This window comes from Diabrotica undecimpunctata, chromosome 4 (genome assembly GCF_040954645.1).
Source record: "Diabrotica undecimpunctata isolate CICGRU chromosome 4, icDiaUnde3, whole genome shotgun sequence".
Taxonomy (NCBI): domain Eukaryota; kingdom Metazoa; phylum Arthropoda; class Insecta; order Coleoptera; family Chrysomelidae; genus Diabrotica; species Diabrotica undecimpunctata.
In genome coordinates this window covers 63,324,910-63,334,470 of record NC_092806.1, presented here as the reverse complement: position 1 = coordinate 63,334,470, position 9,561 = coordinate 63,324,910, and the positions used below count along the sequence as shown (strand labels likewise).

The 9,561-nt window shown below is 31.2% G+C and overlaps 1 long non-coding RNA gene across 1 annotated transcript in view; it reads left to right on the top strand.

The window, feature by feature from the left end:
* Nucleotides 1-247: 247 nt before the first annotated feature.
* Nucleotides 248-9,561, top strand: part of LOC140438258 (uncharacterized) — a 32,474-nt gene continuing 23,160 nt past the window's right edge. The window contains exon 1 of the long non-coding RNA XR_011950471.1: nucleotides 248-381. This is a non-coding gene — a long non-coding RNA (uncharacterized lncRNA). The remainder of the gene's footprint in view (nucleotides 382-9,561) is intronic.

The following is a 9,561-nucleotide window of genomic DNA, read 5'->3' as shown; positions in this document are numbered from 1 at the left end:
TAAACTGTTTATTCGGGCTGTTGGGCCGTTGTCTTCTGTTGAGATTTGTTCTCTATATATATATATATATTATATATAATCAAAAACCTCATAAAAACTTCTAAAATATTTTTAAATGCTCAAATCAAATTACCACTTAATTAGCAATAATAAAAAATTACAGATGTATCTAAAATTACTAATTAATATTAAGAATTATTGGTTATAAAAAAATTTATTACTAATAAAAAATTAGAGTTCAAATTTGGTTTATATAAATACAAACTAAGTTTATTACATTAACTCAGTAGTTACCAGGTTTTAATTAATCACAGTTCTCCAATCGATACAAAATGTTGAAAATTATATTTTTCTTATCCAGTGTTGTAGCACTTGGTACTGGTAAGTCAATTTTTAAGTTTTATTAAGACCATTAAAATTTCGTGGGTTGGAATTTTTGGCACAGAATAATATATAGGTATATAATGTAGCCTGTTTACAATTCTGTAACCAAAATTTTAAACAATATATGTTTATAAACAACCTTTATATTGAAAATTTCAACTTATATATGTCATTCGGTGAAAATTGCTAAACTGCCACCACACGATATTTACATACACTATATTCCTTTATATGGTTTTATATTTCTTATATTATTTTAAAATTAATTATGGCACTATAAAATAAGTATGGACTGTCCTATTCTCCATAATGTGTTTTGTATAATTTTCCAATTCTAATGCATAGATGAATACTACAGGATATGACGGTAAAAACAGTAGAAAATCTCTGAATTTTTTATATTCATCGATTGGCTTGAAATTTTGTGCTATTCCTCTAGAAGTGGTTACCACTCCCACTCGAGGGTCATCATCATCATCATCATCCAGCCTTAAGAGTCCACTGCTGAACATAGGCCTCTTCCTCATGTTTCCAACCCCGTCTATCTTGCGCCGTATGACCAGTTTTTCATGAAAAACGTATCGAAATTTTATTAAAGATATTAAAAATACCCCTAAAATTACCACTGGCAAAAGTGATTAGCATGAAAATTTAGGTAAATTATAACTAAAATTAAAATCGCTTATATTTTTTGTGAAGCAGAAAGTAACATTCGTTGTTCATTTACAGTTCATTTTACAGTTCAGTTTACTTTATTTATATAGCTACAAATATTATTTTCTGTAAGTTTAACTGGCTTAGAAGGTTTAGTTTTGAAAAAAAATGAGTTTAAAGTGAAGAAACTAGTTTCGATATTTCTCAAAAAATCTACTTTTTTTCAAAATAACTTAACAACTAAAAACGATAAAGAAGAAATGTTAAGATACAAAAAAAAAACAGCTTTTTTACTCATGATTTTAATTTTTTTTATTTCTATAGACTAAAAATTAAACGGGATATGATTGTTTAAAGGTTGTATTCACGTGAGTTTAGCACCATCTTCAATCCCTTTCAAGGGCTTTTTGAAAAAAAAATAAATATGTATCACTTTGTAGATTTTAAAATAAACTACAAAGTGTTGTATATTAAATTTTTTTCAAGCCCTTAGCTCTAAAAAGGTTTACGCTGGAAGGACTTGAAGATGGTGCTAAACGCTTGCGAATACAACCTTTAAACAACCATATCTCGTTTAGTTTTTAGTCTAGAGAAAAAACAGACTAATCTAAATTTTCAGTAAAAGGCTGTTTTTTTATATAGTAGCATTTTTTCTGTATATTTTTTAGTTGTTAAGTTATTTTGAAAAAGGAGAAAAAAGGAGAAATTCCAAAAATAGTGTCTTTAATTTAAACGGCTTTTTTCAAGACTAAAACAAACTTCCCAAATGTAATGTTTGAATATAAATGAAGTAAACTGTACATAAATGAATAATAGTTTTAACCAGAGGGGTTTTGGCGAGGGTGAGTTTGTTACTTTATGTGTCATAAAATTTGGTCTGTTGAATAAAAAAAAGTATTGCTTTCACTCCTTCGTATTCAAGCATTTATTTAATAGTAATTGAATGAAAGAACAGTAACTCGTTTGTGTAAAAGAGTTTTATCTTAGAGCAAAAAGTAATCTCTGTTATTTTCAAGTAGTTACTGAAAGTATAAGGTTATTCAAGATTTTTTCCAGTTCTTACTTCTTTTTGTTCAATACAAAAAAGAATTTTATTTAAAAAATTCCTTTATAAAAGGTATATTAATAAAAACCATATCGGTCTATATCACAGAACGTTTTCGGAATAACTATTCCATCATCAATGCTATCGGGATGTACATGTTTGTCCCTTCGTCTAAGGACTAGTTGAGTCTTAGGTTGACATGTGATCAATTCCTTTTGTGAGTTAAACATCATAGTTTTTAATTATCAAAGATGTAACCAGGCCCGTTCCTAGGGTAGTGAGCGCCTGCGTGCAGGATTTTTTGTGCGCCCGCATATTATGTTTTTAAGATACCTATATCATAACATGTTCTTGTGATAAGATTGAAAATACGATATGAATGTAAAAAGAAAAATAAAACGAACCATGTTTGAAAAAAAGGTTTTATTTTCAAAATTAAATGAAGAAAAAAGGTCATTTTAAAACAATATTATTATGTAAGTTAACAGTAAGAAAGAAAACACTCAATTCGCAAATTAATAAGGCATTCTGCAATATAACATGAAACAATAACGGAAAGGAGATACTCTTAATGCAAAAAAGCTTTATTAAATAATACATATATACCAAGTGAAAAATAATTAAATAACAAATATTGGAATTACAACATGATACGTCGTGCTTTCACAGATGCAATCTCATTTATCATTTCATTGTGATCAATGGCTTCACAAATTTTATTTTCAATTGAAATGACTGCCAAATCTGATAGATTTTCTTGGCACATTGACATTCTTAAATAATTTTTTATGAGCTTTAGCTTTGAAAAACTTCTTTCGCTAGATGCCACCGAAATTGGAAGGGTCAGGAATATTCTCAAGGCTATAAATAGATTTGGAAACAAGGATTGTAAATTTTTCTTTGTTATATAATTTAAAATATCTATGGGCGAATCCGAAATTTTGCTAGAGTCTGTGATTGGGTTAAGAACTTTGTATGACAGAATTTTATTATGCAAATCAAGACCATCAATATCTTTGCATACGTTTCCTTCATGTTGAATTTGTAAAGCTAAATCCAAATCCATACATGATCTTTTAACCATATCAGAATCTAGATTTTGAAAATTACCCAAAAATCCAAATAAATCGTGGCACTTATCTATTCCCCCAAAGCGTCTTTGTAGGGATGGAATTGTTGTGTCCAAAATTTGAAAATAAAAACTGATCTTAAATTTTTGTTTTGGATCGAATACTGTTTCATCTGTACCTTCATACGAAAATTGAAGCTTCGTCTTTCTTTGTCTTAATAATGGAAATGTTTGCTCTACATCACTTTTTTCTGCTTCTGCTACAGCCTCATTCCTGAAAATATCGAAATGTTTGTCTGACCTTTTTTCAGTGAAATAAATAATAAGATGTTTTATTTCTGTATGGCATTCATTTAAAGTTGTATTTGGATTCTGGACCATTTTACTTACTATATTAACTTTTGTTAACACATTATGCCAAATTATAATAGAAAAAATGAATTTGAACGTTTTAATTTTGTCTAATAGTGACCTTGCTGAATGTTTCGTGTTCATATCTCTTGAATTATCTTCCACCAAATCATGTAAACTTTTACAAATTTCGAGGAATTGAAACCTAAGAGGGCGAATGGCTTTGACTCTGCTTTCCCATCGTGTTTCACTTACTGATTTTAAAGTTGAGTTTGGTACATTCCTTTTTAAAATGTCCCATCTGTAGGGTGAAGCAGAAAAAAAATTGAACAACTCCTGAATAATTGAAAAAAAAACTAGTCTCATATGAAATTTTAGCTGCATCGTTGACACTTTGCACGTTGACAATTAAAAGTGTGAGCTGACCAAGGCAAAAACATTGCTCTGGCATTAATTTTTAGAATTTGAGCTTGAAGGCCCACATGCTTGCCAGACATATTTGCCCCATTGTCGTAACCCTGACCTCTCATGCCATCACGGTTTATTTCAAATTTTGATAAAATTTCTTGTTTTAAAAAATTAGTATTTAAAACTTTAAAAAAACCCAGAAAGTGTTCTCTAATTTCGACTTCATATGGAGAACAATAAATGAAGCGAATTATGACCGTCAGCTGCTCAACATGGCTAGCATCTGGAGATTCTTCCAAAATAATTAAGTAATACTTTGTTGTTCTGAGGCAACTCAGAATTTCTTTCTGAATATTTCTTGAAAATAAATTAATTAATTCATTTTGGAAGTGATTGCTCAGGTAATGAGGCATATTTCGGCACAACCCTTTAGACCTTCGAATATTGCTCAGGTGTTCCATCATAATTGGATCGAATTTAGCAATCATTTCAACTAATTTAAAAAACTTGCCATTATTAGTCTCATAAAGATTCGTACTGTCACCCCTAAAAGCTAAATTTTGGCCAGGTAAATACTGCATAATACAAATCATTCTTTAATGATTCCACGCCATCGCTGTTTTTCAATTTCATTGAAATTTAGCGCTTTCCGGGGAAGTACTGAACACTGACTTTTTTGTTTTAGAAGTGAGAATATTTTTGTAATGGTAACCAAATATTTGGCGCCCCTAAAATTTAGCGCCTGCGTGCGGGGCATTCATTGCATACCCGCCAGGAACGGCCCTGGATGTAACTCTCAAAGTTAATCAAACTACATTTAAAGGGTTTCATCAACATATTTAGTGACTTCAAACATGTACATCCAGATAGCAGTGATGATGGAATAATTATTCCAAAAACGTTATGTAAGGTAGCCCGATATGGTTTTTATTATTATACCTTTTATAAATGAATTTTTTAAATAAAATCTTTGTGATACATGGTATACAGACAACTATAGGAATTACGTTTCCTTGTGGAAAATAAGAATATTATACAATAAGTAATTAATACCTTAATATTTTTTGTTATGGGATCTCAAATGTATACTTACACCAGAAGAGTGGCGGTTCCAAACATTTTATTTTTCATTTATTATAATTATGGTTGACCTTATATGTTGTATTTCCGTAATAATAAATACTACAAAAAAAGAAAAACATAAGTCCCAGAATAGTCCAGTCGTCACAGATATGACCTCTAAAAATCATACGAACAAGCTGAACTTTGCTGAGAATGTCAATTTTAGTACCACAAAAAAGATACAAAGAAGTTTACCACTTTTATCCCCCAACTTCCCTCCTAGGGGGAAAACGGAAAAATCGATATGTACGCCGTAGAAAAAAAAATGTTTCAAATGAAAAATGTAGCTGAGATAATTTAAAACAAAAATGTTTATTAGCACTTTTTGTGTAGAATGAACCGTTCTCTCAGAAATAACGCTTGAAGCGACCGGTGATTTTGAATGTCAGTTAGCGTTCGAAATCAGTTTTAAATAAAATTTTTAACAACTCAACGGTAAGAATTCTATATCTTTTGATCAGAGTGTCCTATCGACATAAATTAAAATGCTTTTTAAGGTAAAGACTGCAGCTTTGATATCCAACTTTTGTATTTTGCCGCAAATGCAGTTTTTATAAGGTGATAAATAAATAAAAGTTGCGTGATTTTTTGCCATTTTTTACGATTTTCATGAGATCAATAATATTTATTACTTCTATTGACAGGTCGTAGTGTAATTTCCAATGTTAAAGAATAATCTTCAAAACTTATAACATGGAATTTCGATTTTGAGTTTTGACAACAAAGAGAGGCATTCGAAATATGATAAAAAAAGGGAGAATTTAAACTTTTAACTTTTAAAGGCCTCCACGAAGGTGGTATTGTGTGGAATTTGTAGTTTAATTTATGAAGTTTTAAAGAACGTACGTATGTAATCAAAAAGAAACAGTTTTAGATCGTTTGTCATTCAGCGTTTTTTGGGCATATTTCAAATGTCTCACACTCACATTTATTACAAAAACTTAAAAACCGAAATTTGATGCTATACGCTTTGTAAAGTGGCAAATTTTATTGATGTCCTGGAAATCATAAAAAAATGGCAATAATCGCGCAACGTTTATTTATTTAACACCTTTATAAAACAATTAACTTTATTTTCGGTAAAATATAAAAATTGCATACGAAAGCTGCACTCTTCATTTTTTTAAAAACGCATTTGGATTTTTGTCGATATGATACTCTGATTAAAATATACCGCATTTTTACCGTCGAGTTGATACAAATTTTATTTAAAATTGATTTCGCCTGCTTAACTTCTTCTTTTTCTTTTTCTTTTTATGTAGAACATGTCTGTTTTTCAATGTACCTCCAGAAAGTTGTTGTTCCATCGTTTTCGTGGTCTTCCTACTGATCGTATTCCTATTGGGAAACCGTCTCTTGCCGTCTTTACTTTATATTTGTTGTCATTATATTTGTCGTTATATTGTTGTCATTATATTTGTCATTATATTTGTTGTCATTCGGCTTGTATAATCGTTATATTCTACTCTTCTATTTCTTACCCAGTTCTTGATGTTTTCCACCTGGTATCTACGTCGTATGTCTGTACTTCTAGCTATGTCCCATAGTGTCTTACCATCAATTTTTTCAAGTGTTTTCATCTCTGCTGTTTCTAACATCCTTTTTGTCCTCTCTGTGTCAGGTCGTGTTTCTGCCGCCTATGTTAAGATTGGTTTGATGACTGTTTTGTAAATTCTGCCTTTCATTTATTTCCCGATAGTTTAATTTCTCCATATTAATTCATTCAGGCAGCCTGCGGTTCTCTTTACTCTATTCACTTGATCTTTCACTTCAGGTTCAAGCTTTTCGTAGCTAGATAATGTGATGCCTAGATATTTAAACTCCATCACTTATTCTATTAATCATCATATTATACATTTTAGTAAATTTGCTGTTGTAACCATGCATTTTGTCTTTTTTGGGGAAATTAACATGTTAAATTTTCTGGTGGTTATATTAAATTGGTGCAGCATACGTTGTAAATCGTCTTTTATTAAAATTATTTTAAGTTGTTTTTTTTTCCATTTGGTATCTTTTTTTTAGTTCTCACTTTCCTTATTATTTCATCCATAATCAGGTTGAACAGTAGGGGACTCAGGAAATCTCCCTGTCTTATCCCATTGCCACCTTCAATAGGGCCGGTTAGTTCTTCTTCTACTTTTACTTTTAATGTGTTGTTTTTGTAGATATTTTCGATCGTTTTGAATATTCCTAGAGGTATCTCTCTTGCGTACAGTAAGTGGATAACGTCCTTTAATTTAATCCGGTCAAATGCCTTTCTAAGGTCCACAAAACAGTTATGCCGTTTCGTTGTATTCTTATAATTTCTCTTGCACTTGCATCAATATAAATATAGCTTTGGTGCATGATCTTCCCAATCTAAAACCTTGATGTTCTTCTGCTAGTGTTATAATTTCATTCAGTCTATTTGTTATCACGTTGGTTGTTAATTTAAGTGTTGTGTTTAATACATTAATACCTCTGTAGTTGCGTGCTTAACTGATGTTCTAAATCACTGATCGCTTCGAGCGTTGCTTCTGAGAGTACGGTATATTCTACACAAAAGTGCTAATCAACATTTGTGTTCAAAATTATCTTCTTTGACACATTTAGTAAATGAACGCTCCCCCCCTACGAGGGGCCGGTAAGCCGAGATGTAAAAGTGGTTAACTTTTTTGCAGCTTTTTGTGGTCCCAAAATATACATTCCTATTGCATTTTGAAAGCGAAAGTGTCGACTTTCTATCAGATTATTTTTTGCCACAGCTAGATGAAACCATAGGAGGTGCACTTTGCGGATTTAGATTTTTCTGAGATACGTTGGTGATATTAGATTTCACTGAGGTATTGCTGAAGATTTCGGCGTTCACTATACGGCGGTATGTAAAACCATAAGTGTTTCCATGTTTCCAAAACCATGTTTCTGACAAAATTTTTGAGAAATCACATCAGTGGATAAAGTTTTCGTCTGACCTGTAAAGAAGAAGCAAGGGTAAAATTGGCAAATCGATTCCAAATACCTATAGTCATTGGGCACTAAATTACACTTATGTTCAAATTAAAAACCGTTTGGTGACGAATTTATTAATAGAAAACGATTTCCTGGCATAAATGTACAAGTAACGTGTCATGCAAATGAAGTGATTACAAGTGTGGATACACAGTGGCCTGGAAGTGTTTATGATTCGAAAATTGGGAAACAAAGTTCGATTTATCAGATTAGGTATACATAGGTTTACAGGCATTTTTTGCCTTTTTGGAGATAGTGAATTGCTTCATGGTTATTACGCTCATATAAAAACCCCCAAAACGGAAGCGATGAAGTATTTAATATTACTTATTCCAGAGAAAGAGTGATTATTAAAAGAGCATTTGAGCAGCTAAAGTAGAGATTTCCTATATTAGGGTCTAAAGTAAGAGTATCTTTCTTCCACGCTTGACGGCAACGACATGAGTACTTATAGCGCTAAAATTTAAATGACGTGGATGTACTACGCAGAATATCAACGACGTTTACAAACTTGTCAAAACTTATTACAAAATAACATTACAAGACAATTTTAAAAGTAAATACTTACAAGTATAAGTTAACACATACAAGTTATACTTAAATTTCAGAATGTTTTTCCAGTATTTACCTTATCAGAAAAAACTTACTTTTATTCAAATATAAATAAGTAATATCTTTTAAGCCCAGTTCCACAAACGCGATTTAAATGAAAATTTGATCTTAAGAAATAATTTTCACTAAATCCGTTGAGTTTCGTTCCTCCAACTAAAAATATTTACTTAAGTAGGTACAAATATTTTTGCTTAAGCTTAAGTCACCTACTATGACGACTTAAGCAAAAATTTTAACTTATTGCATGCATTGAAATTCATCTTCTGTCATATATTGACACATAAGTGAGGTTAAATTTCTTCTGTTGATCGTCGATGTTCGGTTAACTCGTCTAATTTCATTTTTTATTTTTATATTATTTAATCTATAGTATATCGTAATATCGTAGTAATAGTAATTTATAGTATAAAATAGTTAAATATATAATAGTATAAAAGTAGTATATAGTATATAATAGTTTATAGTATAATAATATATATATATATATATATATATATATATATATATATATATATATATATATAATGTTCGGAAAGATTTCCGCGGTTAGTACAATTAAACTTAGAGCTAAGATTAATATTATTATAAAAATTAATATTAAACTCACCAGTCTTCCGGGTTGAACCGCGTCGATATCCATTTTGCCGAGCTTTCGACATCCTCTCTGATGTCTTCTTCAGGGCTTCCGAGGTCTCAGTCTCCCGAGCCCCCAGACACTACTACACTCACTAGTCACTTCTAGTTCACTCACTAGTTCACTACTACGACTGGGACCAGGGGACGGTTCATTTATACCGTCGAGGCCACGTCACCATCGACGGTATAAATGAACCGTCCCCTGGTCCCAGTCGTAGTAGTGAACTAGTGAGTGAACTAGAAGTGACTAGTGAGTGTAGTAGTGTCTGGGGGCTCGGGAGACTGAGACCTC